The following is a 21,916-nucleotide window of genomic DNA, read 5'->3' as shown; positions in this document are numbered from 1 at the left end:
GATTTAAAAAAAATAATAGCCACTTCACAAAGAAAACTTGTCTTAGAAACTTAAAGTAATAAAAAGATGGCCTACTTTTATAACTCTCAGTTTAACTAAACCTTGAGGTTCTGTGGGAAATGATTTACTGTCAGCTTATTCTAAAACAAAATGGGAAACACAGATTCTGAGCCAAATAATACTAAAAAAAAAAAAAAAAACCAAAAACCCAGTAGTTTTTAACATCAACAAACTTAATGTTATTCCACATGTATATAAGGACCATTTATACATCCCACATCAGACATTTGGCAGCAAATACACATTTCAACACTATAAATAAAATATGAGGATATGCTGTCAAACATGATTTTGTTAAATTACTCGAACAAGAGACCTTAGAGATCATGGAGTTGAAGCTTCTTATTTTATACATTAGAAGATGGAGTCCCTAAATCTTTGAGTTAACTTGTCCACAGTAATAGGTAACTGTACAGAAGTTCAAGAAACAATAGTAGTTTTGTGAAATGTTTTTCCGATATTAAGGAATATTCTACCAAAATACTGTTTGGTAGTATACTAGATAATTAGTCCCATGCAATCATTATTATTAATTTTTTTTCTTTAGCAGAGGACATTAGAAAAGTGCTAATAGTAAGAGTTATTGCTTGTTGAGTATTTACTAGGACTAATTATATTATCTCATTTGCTCCTGCTCCAGACCAATTTAAGATAAATGTGATTCTCCCCATTTACAGATAGAGAAGCCAAACATTGGAGAAGTTAATAACTATTCATACTCACATACTTAGAAAGTGACAGAGCCAAAATGTGAACCCTATTGCTTTGATGCACTATGCTACATTTGATAAGTCAATCATATGAAAAGGGCAGACTTTAAAAAATTTTAGAAATCATCTTAACATAAAGGTGGAGGTCGGACTGTGTGAGCTTCAAGGTTCCTTTCCAATCTGAATATTTGCATTCAGCCAGAAATCAGAAGTTGAACTCACATCAGTGGAATCCCAGACAGTCCTGTCCCAAGACTCAGTGACAGCCCTTTTGCTCACCTATTTAACTCAGAGTCCTGAGACCCTTGATTTGCAGGCCAAAGTCTAGGTGCACAATTATGGTTCTTTTCCATTTTAATATTCTTATGTGTTTTTGTATATTTTCAAATGTAAATACATAATTTTATATTGTTTAGTAGCAGAAAAACTAGAGGGGTGGAATACAGTGGGAGGCATGATTATTATACAAGATAGCCACGTAATAGTTGGTCATATTTGAGGTTGGACTCATAGAAAAACAAGCAAATGTGTTTTGCATGGAATCCACTTTGTACACAAAGTGCTCACTCCTCTCTAACAACTCAATTTTAGCATAGAGTTTAGAGATGCTAATGATTTATTTTCAGTGTAGTTCAACTGTGTGGCAGCAAATAGTGCTTTGCAATCTCAAAGCCCAGGATCATAGGCAAATTTAATAAAAGCACTTTAAAAAGAATATGAGACCAAGCCACCAAACTTTTAAGTGAATAATAAAAATCTATTATTTTTAACTTTAAGCTGTAGCTGTAGCATGAGATTACTCCAAGTAAAAACAATATTTTAGCTACAAAATCAAATGTTAACTTAGAGCTTCCACCTTGCTGTTCTAAACCCCATTTAGACATATTTCTCATGAAACTTATTCTGTGTTTCTAGTTTAAATTCATGTTGCCAAGAACAGATGGACAAGGAATGGAAACATATTCTTTCAGCTGTAGCCGGCACTAAAATGTGCTTGGCTCTATAGCCTGGGTGTTAATATACGCATTTCTTAGATATATGTCAACCAGAAAATGACATTGTGGCAAGCACTAAAGTCCCAGATGTGTGCCTGCTGATATTTATAAAACAACAACTACCACCACGATGATCACCACCACAGGATTGGAGTTCACATTTAGTATTGTAGATTTTGCACAGCCTGATTTCTAAATAGGTAGAGTTCTGTGTTAATTTCCGCAATGATCTGAAACTGGTTGATGGGAACCATTCTATAAGAAATGAAACACGTTCTCAAGACAGAGTTAATCTGTGAGCCCTAACTTTTTCATGAATCACAGGGATCTGTCTACATCCACACCATATTGCTACTGTCTACCACCCTCCTTCTGATTTTTTTCTTTAATTTGTCTTTGTTTTTCTGCTTGCAAAAATGCCTTGAAAATCAATTCTGCTGTTAATAATCAGTAATAAAGATATTTCCCATAGATTTAGAAGACCAAGCCTTTTAAACTTTCATGTTCTTGCTAACACAAATAATTTTATAGGAATAGTGCCATGTTTACTAACTCTAGCAAAGGCAAATAAATACCATACTCCTTTTAATTAGGCATTCAGGGAGAGAAAACAAAGACAAAACGAAACTCTAAATTTGTGTTGTACAAATTTGCTCCCATAACACTTCCACGTTTTTTGATACAGCACAATCTGCAATCTGTCTGTATACAATTGATGCCCCTACATGTTATCTTTGAGATCAGGGTCCTGATTGATTTCAGACAGAGAGAGTTTCTATCTATGCAATTTTGAATTCTGTTTCTTTTCTTTTTCTTTTTTTTTTTTTTTTGAATTCTGTTTCTATATGTGGTATCCTTTGGAACATCAGACTTCCTCACCTCACATTCTAGCTAAGAGTTATTTTAAGAACAGTTCTCCTTGGGATGGCCTAGCCAGCTAGATCAACCTATTTAATTGGTTTGCTACCTGGCTATTGGCTTCATATTTAAGAGTGCGAGCAGCAAAAGATGACCTATGGACCAAATCTGGCCCCTTGCCTTTTTTGTATGGCTCACAACAAATTAAGAATGGTGTTTATATATTTAAAAAAAAGGACTATAACATCTGAAAATTACATAAAATTCAAATTTCAGTGCCCATAAATTAGTTTTCATTGGAACACAGCCACGTTCACTGGGTTAGGTCTTGTCTTTGTCTCTTTTTGTACTACAAAGGCAGAGCAGAGACCATATGGTCGACGAAGCTGAAAATATTTACTATGTGGACCTTTGGAAAAGTTTGCCAACCTATGCTTTAGAGAAACATGAACACTTTCAGAGCACTAAGGTTGTCACTTTAGCACTGCTGCTATAAATGCTAAATGGCAATTTATTTTTTAAGGCCTGAAAGACATCATGTTCCAGCATTAATTCCACAGTGTGTGTAACCATGCATAGAACAACTGTTCTCTACCAGGGAGCTTCACCACACTTGTGTACTAGGAACATTGCCACAATTCATTGGTTATTTATCACGGAACACCACAAGTTTCCAAATAATTTTATTACAAAAGAAAGTAGAACAGTTTAACATTCATTAGTGTGCGTAATCATTGCCTCTGTTTGGCTTTCTTGAGTGTGAGAAAAAGAAGAATCATAGATAGGAAGGCAGAAGTTGCAACCAGACCTGGATATTCACGCGGGAAGCAGCTCTACCTTCAAAAGTAATATGTCAAGAACTGTGAAATCCTGACACCATGATATTGAGATGCATTTGTGTCTGTCTAGAGGAAGATATTGCTTTTGTTCAATTTAATGTTATAAAGTATACTTTTGAAGGAAAACAAAGTACATTTCTGAAAGAGTTTACATGTCTTTTTAAATACCTCCATGAGAGTAAAGAGAGACAAGACAAGCTTTCAATTTGGTATTTTCACATTAGAATCTAAGGTATTTCAGAGGAGAGAAACTTAATAAAATCATCAAAATTGGATCATATTGGATCAAGATTCTTAACACATGGTCTGTGAATCTGAATAGGAAAAATGCAACTTTATTTTCACTAACATGTAATTGAAATTAAGCATTTCTTTCAAACATAAATGTAGTCAGGAATGCCTGTGACTTTGTCACTCGTATCACATTATAGTTGTTACAGTATTTCCTACTTTAAGAAAAGGTAACATATTTTAATTATCTACAATACTAAAATATCTACAATAGTCTCTAGAAAATAAAATAATACATTAAATTTTATTTTATTTAATTTTTTTATTTTTATCTTATGTATTTTTTCAAAATGGTATTTACATTCATTATGTCAAATTTTAATAATTATTGAACTTCTAGATTTTAGTTTGTTAATAAGAAAGGATATATATCTCTAAATCAAAATTTCTAACAGTATTTTAATCTAATTTTTCATAGAAAAGCATATATATCTCTAAATCAAAAGTTTAACAGTATTTTAATTTAACTGACTCCCTTTTTTAGCCTACATATTTTATTTTATAAATTTTAAAACATTATGTCTGAGAAGAGTAAGTAGATTTCACCAGACTGGCAAAAAAGACTACAACACAAAAATGGTAAGGAACCTTACTTTAGAATGGAATTCATCATTTTAAAGTTTATAAGTCTTTATAAACTTTATAAATCTCTTTCCGAACATAATTAGTGCTGCATTCATTTGTTACACAGGTAATCAGGGATATGAATGTAAATCTGAAAGTCGGGGCACATGTAGATTAGAGGACACACGAGCAGCTTAGCTAATAAGTGGGTAATATTTATTCATAGCTTAGTCTTCATTTTTGACAGTTATGCCCTGATAATATGTCTCATTATGTAATTGTTTCAGACTGCCATATGTGAAGGAACAGAAGAGAATGCATTACAAACACAGACTGAATGTGGGTTGTAGCATTTCGCAAAATATAGTGGGTACTGAAGAAAGGGGGAGAAAGGCTGGAGCAGAACAGGATAAACCCCTTTGTGCAGAGTGTCCAGCAACATTCTGCACCACTGTTGGAGGCCATGTGGAGGTACTCATTGACTCAGCAGGAACATTTTGAAATAAACATAAATTGCTAATTATATTGATACTTATTGAGTCATTATTTGGCCATAGTAAGACCAGGCTACCTATGGAGTTGTACCTTTTGAAGGTTTGTAGATAGCATGCCTTCCAGTGATGTTTCATTTATCTAGCAACATTATGAAACATGTCTGAGGACCAAGAATAAACTTTCAAAAAGCCAAGGAACATATGAAACCCATTCACTAAAGTGAATAATTCAAGGATTTGTCTTCAAAATGTCCATCTATTTCTAATTGATTCTTAATTTAGATATACTTCTGACAAGCATAAATACCTGTTTTTCCTTATCTACCCAGAAGACATAAATTTTAAAAGGGGGTGGGTAGAAAGAGTTTTAACAAAAATTTATTAATATAAACTGTGTTTCAGAGTACAAGTGTGTAAAACATAAAGGCAGGCTTTTCGCACCTGAAGGAACATACAATCCAACTGTAGGTCTATTAATAAAGGAGAAACTGTATGGGAAGGACTAATACATCTACTATGTGCCTGCTATGAGCAGGCTCCCTGCTAAGGGATTTACAGGCATTTTTCCATTTAAGACTCTCAACGGTTCTTTGAGATAGGTATTATTCTCTTCATTTTATTGACAGGGAAACTATGTCACTTGTTCAAGTCTTTACATAGAATTGAAAATCTGGTTTTCTAAATAGATATGCTTGACTCTAAATTCCATGTTACTTACTGTGACAACAGTAATAACTAACCAATTAAATGTTAACAGTTCTCTTGGATCATCATGGTGGACAGGAGGCAGGACTAGATTGTAGCTCCAGACAGAGCAGCTCGCATTGTAAATTTTAGCTCGACAGACTGCAAGAACAAACCAACAATCTCGAGAGGACATACAGACCCTCTGAAGGAAGTGGACTGCTCCTGCTCAACCCAGGAGATCCCCCAAATACTGTGAGGGCCCAACTGTGAGGGCCCAAGTGGGAAAGGGAGACCCTCCTCTCCCCAACACACACCCCCACTAGAGAAGCTGATGGTCCATTTCCAGGAGAAGTTTCCGGCTTTACCTGGAGCTGAGTCAATTTGGAGAGCCAAGCCAAATACAGGGGTAGAGGAAGCAGCAGAAAGGCCCTGGGAGCTCCTAGGGTCCCCTAACCGGCCATATCTGCCTGGCACCACACCACAGGGATCCAACAGGAGGGTGACCAGAGGAGCAGGGTGTAAAACTCCACAGGGAGAAGGAAATCTCTAGCTAAACTTTGTAACAATTTGAACGGGGTGAGAAGCCACCTGGTTAGAACTCAGGAGAGGGAGCAAATCTGGTGTGCAAACTCCACAGACAGGGGAAGAACCAAGACCTTTTCTTTCACAGACGGGAGATGGGTTTTCAAGCCCGTTATACCTTCTGCCTGGAAATTAACTCGGGGCTGTTGGTAGGGGCACAGTGGGAGTTAGACCGGCCCTTCAGTTTGTATGGGAGCTGTGTGAGGCCTGTGACTGTGGGCTTTCTCCCACTTTCCTGACAACCTGCATGACTCAGCAAAGGCAGCCATAATCCTCCTAGGTACACAAGTCCAGTGACCTAGGAATCTCAACCCCATTCCCCATGCTGCAGTTGCAGCAAGACCCACCCAAGGAGAGTCTGAGCTCAGAAACTCCTAACCCTGCCCTCCTCCTGATTGTCCTTCCCTACTTGCCCTGGTAGTGGAAGACAAAGGGCATATAATCTTGGGAGTTCTAGGCAGGAAGTGCAAAAAAAAAAAAAAGCATTTGACTAAATCCAGCATCTCTTTAGGATTAAAATGCTCAGCAAAATCGGTACACAAGGGGCATAACTTAATGTAATAAAAGCCATCTATTAAAAACTTACAGCCAACATAATACTGATGGGGAAAAGTTGAAAGCATTTCCTCTGAGAACTGGAACAAGACAAGCATGCCCACTGTCACCACTACTCTTCAAAATAGTACTGGAAGTCCTAGCTAGAGCAATCAGACTAGAGAAAGAAATAAAGAGCATCCAAATTGGTAAAGAGGAAGTAAAACTGTCACTGCTTGCTGATGATATGATCTTTTACCTTGAAAACCCTAAGGACTCCTCCAGAAAGCTCCTAGAACTGATAAAAGAATTCAGTTTCCAGATGCAGGATCAATGTACACAAACCAGTAGCCCTTATATACAACAACGACCAAGTAGAGAATCAAATCGAGAACTCCACCACTTTTACAATAGCTGCAAAACAAACAAACAAACAATCTTAGGAATATATCTAACCAAGGAGTTGAAAGACCTCTACAAGGAAAACTACAAAACACTTTTTAAAAAAATCATAGATGATATGAACAAATGGAAACATATCCCATGTTCATGGATGGGTAGAATCAATATTGTGAAAATGACCATACTGCAAAAGCAATCTACAATTCATTGCAATTCCCATCAAAATACCACACCATCATTCTTCACAGAATTAGAAAAAAAAATTCTAAACATCATATGGAACCAAAAAAGAGTCCACATAGACAAAGCAAGACTAAGCAAAAAGAGCAAATCTGGAAGCATCACATTACCTGATTTTAAACTATACTGTAAGGCCATAGTCACCAAAACAGCATGGTACTGGTACAAACATAGGCACATAGACCAATGGAACAGAATAGAGAACCCAGAAATAAACTCAAATACTACAGCCAACTGATCTTTGACAAAATAAACAAGGACATAAAGTGGGAAAAGGACACCCTTTTTAACAAATGGTGCTGGGATAACTGGCTAGCCACATATAGGAGAATAAAACTGGATCTTATCTCTCACCTTATACAAAAGTCAATTCAAGATGGATAAGGACTTAAACCTAAGACCTGAAACTATAAAAATTCTAGAAGATAACATTGGAAAAACCCTTCTAGACATTGGCTTAGGCAAGGATTTCATGACCAAGAACCCAAAAGCAAATGCAATAAAAACAAAGATAAGTAGCTGGGACCTAATTATACTAAAGAGCTTTTGCATGGCAAAAGGAACAGTCAGCAGAGTAAACAGACAACCCACAAAGTGGAGATAATCTTCACAATCCATACATCTGACAAAGGACCAATAACCAGAATCTACAACAAACTCAAACAAATCGGTAAGAAAAAACCAATCCTATTAAAAAGTGGGCTAAGGACATGAATAGACAATTCTCAAAAGAAGATATACAAATGGCCAACAAACATATGAAAAATGATCAACATCACTAATGATCAGGAAATGCAAATCAAAACTACAATGCTATACCACCTTACTCCTGCAAGAATGACCATAATCAAAAAATCAAAGAACAGTAGATATTGGTGAGTATGTGGTGAATAGAGAACACTTCTACACTGTTGGTGGGAATGTAAACTAGCACAACCACTATAAAAAACAGTGTGGAGATTCCTTAAAGAACTAAAAGTAGAACTACCATTTGATCCAGAAGTCCCTCTACTGGGTGTCTACTTAGAGGAAAATAAGTCATTGTTTGAAAAAGATACTTACACATGCATGTTTATAGCAGCACAATTCACAATTGCAAAATTGTGGAACCAACCCAAATGCCCATCAATCAGTGAGTCAATAAAGAAACTGAGGTATATATATATATGATGGAATACTGCACAGCTCTAAAAAAGAATGAATTAACAGCATTTTCAGTGCCCTGGATGAGATTGGAGACTATTATTCTAAGTGAAGTAACTCAGGAATGGAAAACCAAACATTGTATGTTCTCACTGATATGTGGGAGCTAAACTATGAGGACGCAAAGCCATAAGAATGATACAATGGATGTTGGGCACTTGGGGGGAAGAGCTGGAGAGGGGCGAGGGATAAAAGACTACAAATATGACGCAGTGTATACTGCTTAGGTGATGGGTGCACCAAAATGTCACAAATCACCACTGAAAAACTTATTCATGTAACCAAATACCACCTGCATCCCAATAACTTATGGAAAAGTAAATAAATAAATGTTATCAATGATGGAAGAGAAAAAGTGCTACAAAGGAACGAATACATGACACCTTAAAATAGTCCAGCAAACAATCCTACCACTAAATTATTTCAAATGTAATCACAAAATTAAAACAAGGTACAAAGCTCCCGTTTATAATACCACATGGGGTGATGTATGAAGAATACTCTGAAGAATCTCAGTAAGAAGGATAAGAGCCTGGCCCTGCTCTACTCACATGCACCTGTGCCTGGCCCAACAGCTGGTTCGCAGCAGCCTTACGTCCTTGGACAGACAGCCACAGGCCTGCTTGGCATCACCACACCTGCACACACCTGAGCCCAGCCTGACAGCCAGTCTGGTAGTGGTCCCATATCCCTGGAAATACCATTGCAGGAATGCCTGGCACCACTGCTCTCATACATGGTCCAACAGCTGGTCCAGTAATCTGCTTTCCCAGACAGATTGCCACAGGGTCCAACAACCAGCCTAGTGCTCCTGTCCTCAGCAAAACTACACTGCTGCCATCACAAACTCCTGCAGCCTAGAGCACTGAGGCAATATATACCACTGATGAGGATTACAGCTGAAGAAACTGCATGAAGACCATAGTACTGAGTCGACCTAGAGTTAAAGCCAATGCACTACACTTAACCCTAGGACCTGTTTACAGGAAAATATTTATCCCTACGAAAGCTACTCCATAATGTTGGAAAAAAGTGACTATTCAATTAGATTAACAGATATAAATGTAGGGACACAAGAAACGTAAAAAGGCAAATAAACATGGCACCCACAAAATGTCTCCAGTAACAGACTCCCAAAAAGGACATTCATATATTATCTGAAAAATAAATTCAAAATTATGATTTTAAGGAAACTGAGCAAGATATAAGAGAACACAGGGAAACAATTCAATAAAATCAGGAAAACAATTCATGATCTGAATGAGAAATTCAACAAAGATATACATAAAATAAAAAAGGAACCAAGTAGAATTAGAGCAGAAATATTCAATGAATGAAATGAAAAAAATACATAACTGACAGCTTTGACAACAGACAAGATGAAGGAGAAGAAATAATTTATGAACTTGAAGACAGTCTTTTGAAATAGCCCAACCAGAGGGCGTCGGTGGGGGGAAAGTAGAAATAAGAATAATAGAGAATGAAGAAAGCCTATAGGACTTATGGAACACCATCAAGTGAATAAATTTTCTTATAATAGGAGTGCCAGAGGGAAGGAGATGGAGAAAAGCACAGAAAATTTATTTAACAAAATAATAGCTGAAAAATTCCCAAGTATTGGTAGAGTTATGAACATCCAGATTCAGGAAGTTAAAAGATCCCCAATTATATTCAATCCAAAAAATTCTCTCTGAGGCATATTATAATCAAACTGTCAAAAGTCACAGACAATGAAATAATGCTAAAATCTACAAAAGAAAAGCATCAAGTCGCATATAAGGGAATCTGAATTACACTATTAGCAGATTTCTCAGCAGAAACCTTAAAGCTGGGACAGAATGGGATGATATATTTAAAGTGCTGAAAGAAATAAAAGCTGTTCGTTAAGAATATTGTATCAAGCAGAGATATTCTTTTCCAGAAATGAAGAAGAAATAAAAATCTTCGCAGATAAGAAAAAGCTAAGGGAATTCATTACCACAGAGTTGGTTTTATAAGAAATGCTTGAAAGTGCTAAAAATGGAAACAAAAGGACCATAATTACTAACAGGAAAACCAGTGAAAACATAAAACTCAACAGCAGAGTAAGTTAACAAATCAAATTCATAATATTCCAGTGATATGAGTGCTATATACTTCTTCAATCCTCTAGTATGAACGTTTAATGTCAAATGGTCAAAACCAAGAATTACAATTAATGGCTAAGGAACACACCACAGATAAAGAAGTAAATTAAGTGAACAAAAGTGTAAATTTTAGGGGGAAGGAGAACTGTCTAATTTTATGTGACCAAAGTTAAGTTTCCATCATCTTAAAACAGTCAGTTCTAACTACAAGACTCTTCATGTTAACTTGCGGTAATCACAAACAAATAAAGTAAAGCAGACAATCAAATGAGAATGAGAAAATAAAATAAAGCTTAGCACCACAGAAAGCCACTAAACCATGGAGGTAAATAGCAAGAGAAGAAGAAAGAAATAAGGAATCTACAAGATAAGGAAAAAATAATTACCAAAATGGCAGAAATAAGTTCTTATCTAACAATAATAACCTTGAATGTAAATAGATTAAATTCTCAAATTAAGAGAGAGAGTGGCTGAATAGGCAAAATAAAATAAAAATAAGACCCAACTGTATACTACTTAAAAAAGATTCACCACACCAGTAAAGGCAGGCTGAAAGCAAAGGGATAGAAAAAGACATTCCATGCAAACAAAAACTAAAATTGAACAGAATAAGCCATATTTATATCAGATAAAAGATATTTTAAGTAAAAAACTGTTAAAAGAGGCAGAAAACGTTATTATGTATAAGGAGAAAGGGATCAATTCAACAAGAGGATATAACAATTATAAATATATATGCAACCAACACAAGAGCACTCAAATATATAGAGCAAATGTTATTAGATCTAAAAGGAGAGACAGCCCACAATACAAAATAGTAGGGGACTACACCCACTTTCAACAATGGGAAGCTAATGACAAAAAATCAACAAAGAAACATTGGACTTAAACTGCACCACAGACCAAATGGACCTAACAGACATTTACAGAACATTTCATCCAACAACTGTAGAATATATATTCTTTTCTGTTGCACATGGAACATTCTCCAGGATGAATCACATATTAGGCCACAAAACAAATCTCAACAAATGTAAGAGGAGAGATCATATCAGCTATCTTTTCAGGCCATAATGGTCCAAACGAGAAATTAATAAAATAAAATTTTGGAAATGTTACAAATACATGGAAGTTAAACAACATCCTTTTAGATAACCAATGGGTTAGTGAATAAGTTAAAAGAAAAATTAAAATTTTCTTGAGACAACTAAGCATGAGATACATCTTACCAAAACCCATGGGACACAATAAAACCAGTACTAAAAGGGAAATTTATAGTAATAATTGTCTACATCACAAAAGAAGATTTCTAAGAAACAATCTAACAATGCACCTCAAAGACCTAGGATTTGTTATTGATTTACTAATAAAGTAAAGTCAAAATTCGCAGAAGGAAGGAAATAATAAAACTCAGAGCAGAAATAAAACTGATATTAAGAACAAAAATTCAAAAGATCAACAAAATGAAGTTTGTTTTTTTGAAATGATAAAGGAAAATCAATAAACCACGAACTAGGCTAACCAAAAAAAGAAAAGAAGACTCAAATAAATAAAATCAAGGATGAAGCAGGAGATATTAACGCTGATACCAACCTTTTTTACAATAGGTTTGCAGTTAGAACAACAGTGTCATGAAAACCATCCCTAAAGTCAAATGGAAAAGAAAAGAAAAAGAATCCCATCAACATTGTCAAAACTGGACACATAGATTCAGGCAAGTCCACCACTACTGGCCATTTGATCTACAAATGTGGTGGGATTGATCAAAGAACCATCAAAAATTTTGAGAAAGAGGCTGTTGAGATAAGAAAGAGTTACTTCAAGTATGCCTGGGTCTTGGATAAACTGAAAGCCGAACCTGAACATGGCATCACCATTGATACCATGTGGAAATTTGAGACCAGCAAGTACTACTTGGTTATTATTGATAGTCTGGGACACAGATGCTTTGTGAAAAACATGAATACAGCCACATCTCAGGCTGACTGTGCTGTCTTGATTGTTGCTGCTTGTGTTGGTAAATTTGAACTGGTATCTCCAGGAATGAACAGACCTATGAGCATGTCTTTCTGGTTTACACATTGGGTGTGAAACAGTTATTGTTAACAAAATGGATTCCACTGAGTCACCCTACAGCCAGAAAACATACAAAGAAATCATTAAGAAAGCTGAAACTTAAGAAAATTGGCTATAATGCCAGCACAGTAACATCTGTGCCAATTTCTGGTTGGAACTGTAACAATATGCTAGAGCCGTGTGCTAACATGCATTGGTTCAAGGGCTGGAAAATCACCTGTAAAGACAGTAAAGTCAGTGGAACTATGTTGCTTGAAACTCTGCAATGCATCCAATCACCACCTCATCCAACTGACAAGCCCTTATTTGTGGTCTGTCTCTCCTGGATTTCTACAGAATTGGTGATTTTGGTACTAGTCCTGTGTGCTGAGTGGTGACTGGGTTACCTTTGCTCCAATCAATGCTACAACTGAAGAAAAGTCTGTTAAAATGCACCATGAGGCTTTGAGTGAAACTCTTCTGGGGGACAAAGGGGGCTTCAATGTCAAGGATATGTGCGTCAAAGATGTTCACTGTGCCAACATTGCTGATGACAACAAAAATGACCCACCAATGGAAACAAATGGCTTCCCTACTCAGGTGACTATTCTGCACCAACCAGGCTAAATCAGTGATGGCTATGTCCCTGTACTGGATTGTCACACAGTTCACATTGCTTGCCAGTTTGCTGAGCTGAAGGCAAAGATTGATTGCCATTCTGGTAAAAAGCTGGAATATGGCCCTAAATAGTTGAAGTCTGGTGATGCTACCATTGTCGATATGGTTCCTGGCAAGCTCGTGTGTTGAGAGCTTTTCTGACTATCCTCTGAGTCATTTTGCTATTTGTGATATGAGAGAGATAGTCGCTGTGGGTGTCAACAAAGCAGTGGACAGGAAGGCTGCTAATGGTGGAAAGGTCACCAGAGTTGGTGAGGAAGAAATAAAAGGCATCCGAACTGGGAAGAAGATAGTCAAATTGTCCCTATTTGTAGATGGTATAATATTTTTGATAAAGAAAACTCTAAAAACTACACCAAAAACTAGTCAAACTGATAAACAAATTCACTAAAATTGCAGGCTGCAAAATCAACATACAAAAATCAGTATGTCCATATAATAGTGAACTTTCTGAAAAAGAAATTTTAAAACTTTCTTTTACTATAGCTAAAAAATGTAGATACCTAGGAATATATTTAACCAAGGAGGTGAAAGATCTGTACAATAAAACTGTAAAACTTTGATGATATAAATGGAAGAGGACACAAATAAATGGAAGGCCATATATTCATGAATTGGAAGAATTTCTTTTTAATGGCTATGCTACCCAGAGTGATCTACAGATTTAATGCAATTCTTGCCAAAATAACTATAATGTTCTTCAGAGCAGCAGTTCCCAATGTTTTTCGCACCAGGGCCTGGTTCATGGATGACAATTTTTCCACAGACGAGCCACAGGGTTGGGAGGTGGTTTTGAGATGATCCAAATGCATTACATTTATTGCACACTTTATTTATATTAATTATTACATTGTAATATATAGCTATATATTATTTCATTATGTATTACAATGTAATAATACAACTCACTATAATGTTGAGTCAGCTGGACCCCTAAGCTTATTTTCCTGCAACTAGATGGTCCCATCTGGGGGTTATGGGAGACACTGACAGATCATCAGGTGTTAGATTCACATAAGGAGTGCTCAACTTAGATCCCTTGCATGAGCAGTTCACAATAGGGTTTGCACTCCCGTGAGAATCTAATGCGGCTGCTGATTTGACAGGAGTCTGATCTCAGGCAGTAATGTGAGTGATGGGGAGCAGCTATAAAATACATATGAAGCTTCACTGTCTCACCTGCTGCTCACCTCCTACTACACGACCCAGTTTCTAACAGGCCACAGACCCATATGACTGTTTGTGGCCTGGGGGTTAGGGACCCCTGCCTCAGAAAAATAGAAAAACAAACAAACAAACAAAAACAACTATAAAATTCTGTAGAACTACAAAATACCCTAAATAGCCAAAGAAATACTGAGCAAAAAGAACAAAGTGGAAGGATTACACTATCTAACTTCAAAATATACTATTATACAAAGATATAGTAACCAAAACAACATGGCACTAGCACAGAAACAGACACATAGACTAATAGAATAGAATAGAATGGAGAGTCCAGAAATACATTCAACACCTAGAGCTGACTGATTTTTGACAAAGATGCCAAAAACACACATTGGGGAAAAAGTAGTCTCTTCAATAAATGGCGCTAGGAAAATTCAATAATCACGTGCAGAAGAATGACACTAGACCCTGATTCATGTTATATACAAAAATCAACTCAAAATGGATTAAAGATTTAAATGTAGAATTTGAAACTATGAAACGACTAGAAGAAATCCCAGGGAAAATGCTTTATGATGCTAGGCTGGGCAAGGACTTTTTAAATAAGATCTCAAAAGCACAGACAACGAAAGCAAAAAGAGACAAATGGAGTTCCATTGAACTAAAAAGCTTTTGAAGAGGAAACTATTCAAGAGTAAAGCGATAACCTAGAAAAATGGGAGAAAATATATGTAGACTACACTTCTAACAAGGGGTTAACATATAGAATATATAAAGGAATGTAAACAACTCAATGGGGAAAAAACCCAAATAACTCATTTTAAAAATGGGCAAAAGACTTTCATAGACATTCTCAAAAGAAGACATATAAATGACCATTAGGTATATGAAAAAAATACTTGATACAACCAATGGTAAAGGAAATGTAAACCAAAACCACAATGAGATATTACTTCATTCCAGTTAGACTAGTTAGACAAAAGAAGTCAAGTGCTGGTAAGGATGTGGAGAAATAGGAACACTTACACTCTGTTGGTAGCAATATATACTAGTACAACCATTATGGAAAACAGCATGGAGGTTCCCCAAAAATAGTAAAAATAGAATTAACATATGATCTAGCAATTCCACTACTGGATGTATAGCCAAAGGAAATGCAATCAGCATGTCAAAAGAGATATCTGTACTCTCAAGTTCTGTAGTACTATTTATAATAGCTAATATATGGAATCAACTTAAGTGCCCAACAATGGATGAATGGATAAAAAATGTGGCATATATACACCGTAGAATATTATTCAGCCGTAAAAGAATAAAATCTTGTCATTTGTGACAACATGGATGAACCCGGAGGACACCATGTTAACCGAAATAAGCCAGACACAGAATGATGAATACCATGTTATCTCACTCATTTTTAGATGTGGAATATTAAATATAATTTTTAAATATAAAAATTAAGAAGATTAGAATCTGGTCCACAAATGGATTAACAGGAGTCATTTTAAAAATCTAGTAGTGTGAAATGTCCCATTCCCTGTTGAAATCTAAAAAATGAGGGGTTAAGGTATATATACAGAAATACATATATATTCATAGTGGAAGCCTGACTTTAAAAAGAACTTTTAACCCAAATGTCCATCAGTGATAGACTGGATTAAGAAAATGTGGCACATATACACCATGGAATACTATGCAGTCATAAAAAAGGATGAGTTTATGTCCTTTGTAGGTATATGGATGAAGTTGGAAACCATCATTCTCAGCAAACTATCGAAGGACAAAAAACCAAACACAGCATGTTTTCATTCATAGGTAGGAACTGAACAATAACACTTGGACACAGGAAGGGGAACATCACACACTGGGGCCTTCGTGGGGTGTGGGAAAGGAGGAGGGATAGCATTAGGAGATATACCTAATGTAAATGACGAGTTAATGGGTACAACACACCAACATGGCACATGTATACATAGGTAACAAACCTGCAAGTTGTGCACATGTACCCTAGAACTTAAAGTGCATGTGTGTGTGTGTGTGTGTGTGTGTGTGTATATATAGAGAGAGAGAATGGATTTGATCATCTCTTTTAAAGCAATCTAGTTTTTGAAAACAATCAGCGAGAGCTGACTATAACTTTGTTTTGGTTCTAAAATTCTGAACTCCGCTAAATGAGTCTAAAACTAAGGAAAGACCAGAAATCCCAGTACAGCATATTGTCAACAACTTCTTTATTGTGACCAAAGGAGTTCAGGGCCTGCAAGTCACCGTGTTATAGTGTACTTGAAAAGTCATCTTCACCACAGGAACACAACCAAATAAATCATGAGTATTTCATTGACAAAAACCATAAAGAAAGAGTTTAAAGACTTCCCACAGCAATCCTTTGCTGCCACTGGCCATGCGTATTATCAGTAAATGTAAATAGAGTTTATGAGGATAAACTAGTGGTGAATATGAACACTGCTGCTTCTAGGTTCTTGAAGCAGTTTGTTCTCGTTAAGCTTTGTGAAGGGACTGAAGGCTCTCACTTGTTTTCTGTGTGAATGAGCCGTTAGTGTGTGTGGGAATGTTTTCACAGCACCATGCCTCTTCTGCCCTTTTCTATAAACCAAGCTACTTCACGTGTCTCCTCATATTAGTGCCATCACTAAACAAAGCAAGCACTCATGAATGAAGGCTGATGTCAGCAAATTCTGAATAGCTTCTGGAGGGGCATCCTGCACCCTAACACTGGTGCCAGCTAAGGGGATGAAGTCACCGGGGAGATCACCCACTCTTATTCTCCTAAGAATTGAGCAGTTCCAGCAATGAAAAGCAATACAAAGCAAACAAACAAATATTCAATTTAAAATGCAATGTAATACAGGGCAGTGCCAACATTACTTTACATATGACTACATGGTCTTTACACTAAATATCCAGAAGCACTATGGAAATCACTTATTTTCTTGAAATATATTCTAAACTATAATGAGATGTTTCTATGGTCCCTTTATTTTAGTTTCAGTGAAACATGAAAAACACATACAAATAAAATTTTAGAAATATGGTAGTACATTTGAACTCATTTATGAACTTAAAAATGCTGAAAATTAAAATAAGAGCAGAACATGATGATGAGGAAAAGTGATTTACAGTAAACATTTCCTTGTATAACAGAACTGTTTCTGGTATCCAATTTACCCTGGTTACATATAAGTCTTACATGCCTAGCAAGAGATTGAAAGACTTTATAATATTTGAGGTTATTTTGCATAAAAGTATTGCTGGTCAGAAGTAAATCTTACTGTCTTAGCAGTTTGTCTTCAGAGAATAGGCTACCTGACTAAATAGAATTAAATCTCAGCAACCTTCATGTAGAACTGTTTGGTGCCGAAAAATATAGGATTATATCATGAAGTCTGGTGACTTGCCAGAGAACCCTTGAAAACCTGCTGAGTTCAAGGCTCTGCACAACAGGAATGTCATAGTTTCTGCTTAGAACAGTGTGTGTATTTAAGGAGTTTTGCTGTTAATGCAGGACTGAGGACCCCTCACTCATGAACTAAGACAGGGACCGTTATTGTCAAAAGCACTAAACACACTTTCCTCATTGCCTCACCATTAAAGATGAGCAGTTCTTGACTCATGCCTCAAAGAAAGAATTATTCTAGTCAGAAAAGACTGCTACAGTTTTCCTTTTTAAAGCTTATGAACAGACTGCAGGCAGATGGACCATCATATCTAATAAACTAACTGTTAACAAGTTAGTACAGTTTAGAACACACCTGAATACTTCTATTTTGTATATTTTTCACCTCCCTCCACCCTTCTTTTCTTTTGAAGTAATTTTCTTTCATGGCCTTATGTCTACAGAAAAATAATTGTATTACTGTCTTGGATTACTAAATTGAATTAATGTTGACATAAATAGTTTTATTTGGATGGAATTTTAAAATTAATTCCATTTGTAAATACCCATAAGAAATACAATGTCCTTTGTCATTTCGATCACAAAGTAGCAGAGAAATCTATTCCACACATAAAATCACTTAGAAGAGAGAACTTGCAACTTACTACAGCATAAGAAATTTTCAGTATCTGGTCACCTTATGACATATATTAATAATGTACTGACAAGTTTCCAAAGAGCTTGAATTTAAAAAAAAAAAAAAAGCCCTTGTATATAGACATGTTGAAGGACTTAGATAAGTACAAAAAGTCTCTGTGAAAAAGTTTTCATTGATGTTTTAAAAAGCATGTTATTTTATCTTTACAAAGGAACTGCACTAACACTAATCTAGCTTTTGGAAAATACAGCAACATTCGTGACTAATAGTAATGTGAAAAGTAGAAATGGACATTAAAAGTATCATCACCTCTAGCAACACTTGAAACCCTAAGAGAGGTTCAAATGCAAACTTTCAGATTTTCAACACTGAAAAACTAAGGACTTTATCTTCCCTTTCAAGGAGTTGCTTTGTGGGGCGGGGGAAACCAAAACCTCTTTTGTAGTACAAACTTTGCCAATATATCTGATTCTTTTTCTACCTCCTCTTAGAAGAGATATATCCCCTTTTTAATAGTTTAAAAATACTATTGCAGTGAAACTCTTGGTACAAAGGAAAATTATTCTATTTAGTCGTATTCTTTTAAAAGTTATTTGTTTAAAAGGGCTTCACTGTATTGGTCTTGCAGCCCTTCATACAACAGAACAAAAGCAGTTCTATGAAAGAAGACTAAACTTGAACAAACCGTAAAAAAAAAGCAAAGTTCCTCTCTGTTTTTATCAAATTTGATTGCTGCAGCTGTTCCCAGTTTCTGTATTTTAAAAATAGCCTTATTCAGTGCCTTGTTGGCTAAAGGCCAGAGTGCCATTAGAACATGCTGTACGGAAAACCTCTATTCAGTTACAGATACAGAAATATATTTAAGATCAGTGGGGGTCATCTGCAGCAAACACTTGTAAAGGAAAATAGAATTTTAATGTGTTTGGACTGATTGCCACTTTTACCAGATAGTTTAAAGCTTCTATATAGAACCTTCGTATTATTTTTTCCTTTAGATAAAAATGCAAAATGAGTATCAACTTCATTGGAAAAATTTTATTAGAAAGGTCTGTTTCTCAAATAACAATTGTACAGCTGAAATACACATTTCAAAGAACACCTACTAGTGGTTTCTGTTTGACAAGCTCACAGGCATTCATCGGGTGAAAAGGTAGGTATTATTGAGCAAATGCTACACATGGAATCATAACTTCTTTCTGATATAGGCCTCCTAACTAAGGTCACAAGGTGTGAAACAGACTGATCTGCCCAAGGAAAATGAGTCTGGGGACTCATATTGGACTTACAGTGTGCGGGGAAAGGGTGAAAGAATTGAGTTATTCAGTGATATTTCAGAGTTGACCTCCACATCTCTTCAGTTCTTTCCTTTGCCTCAACAAGGGACTGAAATTAGCATTTGGGACTAAACAGATTCATGTAGGAGTCCTAATTTGAGTTGTAAGTAAAAAGGATCTGCTTTGCATAAATCATCAATAAAAAGGAATTTTGATTCCAGGTATTGAAAATAGTAAGAAAAAATTAGAAAGCAGAGGTCTAAGGAAAACTAAGGTGAGAAGAGAAAATTTCATTAGGGAAATATACACCAGTTGTCAAGGTATGGGAACATCCCAGATTTCACCTTTCTTGAAAGCTAACATGTTAGCCTGCCACAGCTTTGTTGAGGCTGGCAGAAGACGTGAGTCCCCTGTGTCAGAGACCCAAGACTTTACTACCCATAGCAATAGCAGTAGCCAGTCTTAACATCTAAATCAGTCCCCCAAATCCCAGCTTCCACAGGGTGAAACAAAGAGGTCTGGGAGACACCCGCATACATAGTAGGCTGCATTATAGAAGAGGAACCCATGGCTTAGGACACCTTGATCTTTCATAATAGAAAATAAACCTGCCTGATCTCTTCCCAGCTGCCAAACTGGCTAAAAAATGAAGCTCTTATTAACATTTTTATGGTCATATGTGAATTGCTACCATGATGGTATTAAAATAGAGGAGATATCAAAATATTTCACAATCAGCAAGAGTACTGGCTATTGTAAGAAAATAGGGTCCCAGAGGTCTCTAAGGTACCTGGCATTGACAGTTTAGGTGTTGGATCTGAAAAAGTTTGGGAGGTCATGAGGAGGGATAGGGGGAACCTGGAAGGACAGGGCCAACCGTACAGAAATATTTAAATAATTTAACATTTGATACAGCTATGCTGAAGGTCCAAGTGGAAGGTACTAAACTGAAATATGTCTCAGAAGTTCTGATTTCTTGTCCTAAATTTTGATTTAACTAAAGGGCAACTTCAGGTAAGTCATTTAATGTTTCTGGGACCCAGTTACCCTATCTCTAAAAGAGAAATGATACTGACCTTACACTGTGATTAAATATATTGTTCCAATCAGTCACATAGTAATTTTTTTTTGCTCATTCTCTTTATCCCCTAGACTAAATATACTTTATGTATAAGTAATAAAATTATAAATTCTGTGACTATTCCACTTTTGATAGACAAACATATCCACGAGAATAGCTTGAAAAATGTTGGAAGTGAAGTAATTGAGCGTGGTGGGGCTCAGATGAAAGACATTTGGCTACAAATATTAAAGTGATGGGGGGAATGTAGAACGAATAGGAAAAAGGAATAGAAAAACAAAAGAACAGCAGATAAAAAATGTCTAATCTAAGAAAGCATTTGGATCAGATGAATGGGAAATGTAATTAGGCTGGACACCTCAGGAAAGGGCGAGAATATGAGCATTTCCACCATGAAATCAAAGAAAGATAGAGTAACTAGGTCAGCACTCTGCAGGCTGCCTGGGACAGGACTGGGCTCACTGTGAACCTAGAAGCAGAAATAAAATCCACATGGTTACATTTCCACAAGGAATGAAACAAATAGATGATGCCCAGGTGTTCTAGGCATAAGGCATTGCAGAGCAAAAAGTTCAGTGGGATTCAATTAGTAAGTAGAACAAAGCTTCACTATAACTGGGCAAGTGGCAGTGCAGTATAATGAAGCTCTTAATTAAGCTAATAATTTAAGATAATTATGTTACTATGTCATTGCTTTCAGATTTCTGAAATAAAAGCAATAGTGATAACAAAGTATACAATTTCTTAGCTTTCTGGATAAAAATATTGCAAAGCATGATATTTGTGATTTAGCAAATACTTATTACAATGTCAGAAATTACAAAAACAAGGATCAAAACAAACAAACAAACAAACAAAATCGAGCTCCTGAGTATATAGTGGTGTACAGGGCATAAAAAGAGATCTTTACTACAATAATTGACAAGGAGATGTTCAGATTTCACTCCAGATTCACAGCTGGCCATAAGTCTAGAACTTCTGGAGGCCAACATGCCACTGCATGGAGGTCATTCTGGTTAATAAA

The 21,916-nt window shown here is 36.1% G+C and overlaps 1 protein-coding gene across 26 annotated transcripts in view; it reads right to left on the bottom strand.

The window, feature by feature from the left end:
- The window catches only part of DGKB (diacylglycerol kinase beta), a 764,643-nt gene that overhangs the window by 39,794 nt on the left and 702,933 nt on the right, over positions 1–21,916 (bottom strand). The window lies entirely within an intron of this gene.

Source organism: Macaca fascicularis, chromosome 3, assembly GCF_037993035.2.
Source record: "Macaca fascicularis isolate 582-1 chromosome 3, T2T-MFA8v1.1".
Lineage (NCBI taxonomy): Eukaryota > Metazoa > Chordata > Mammalia > Primates > Cercopithecidae > Macaca > Macaca fascicularis.
Note: the sequence above shows the minus strand (reverse complement) of the source record. Positions and strands in the feature narration are given on the sequence as shown.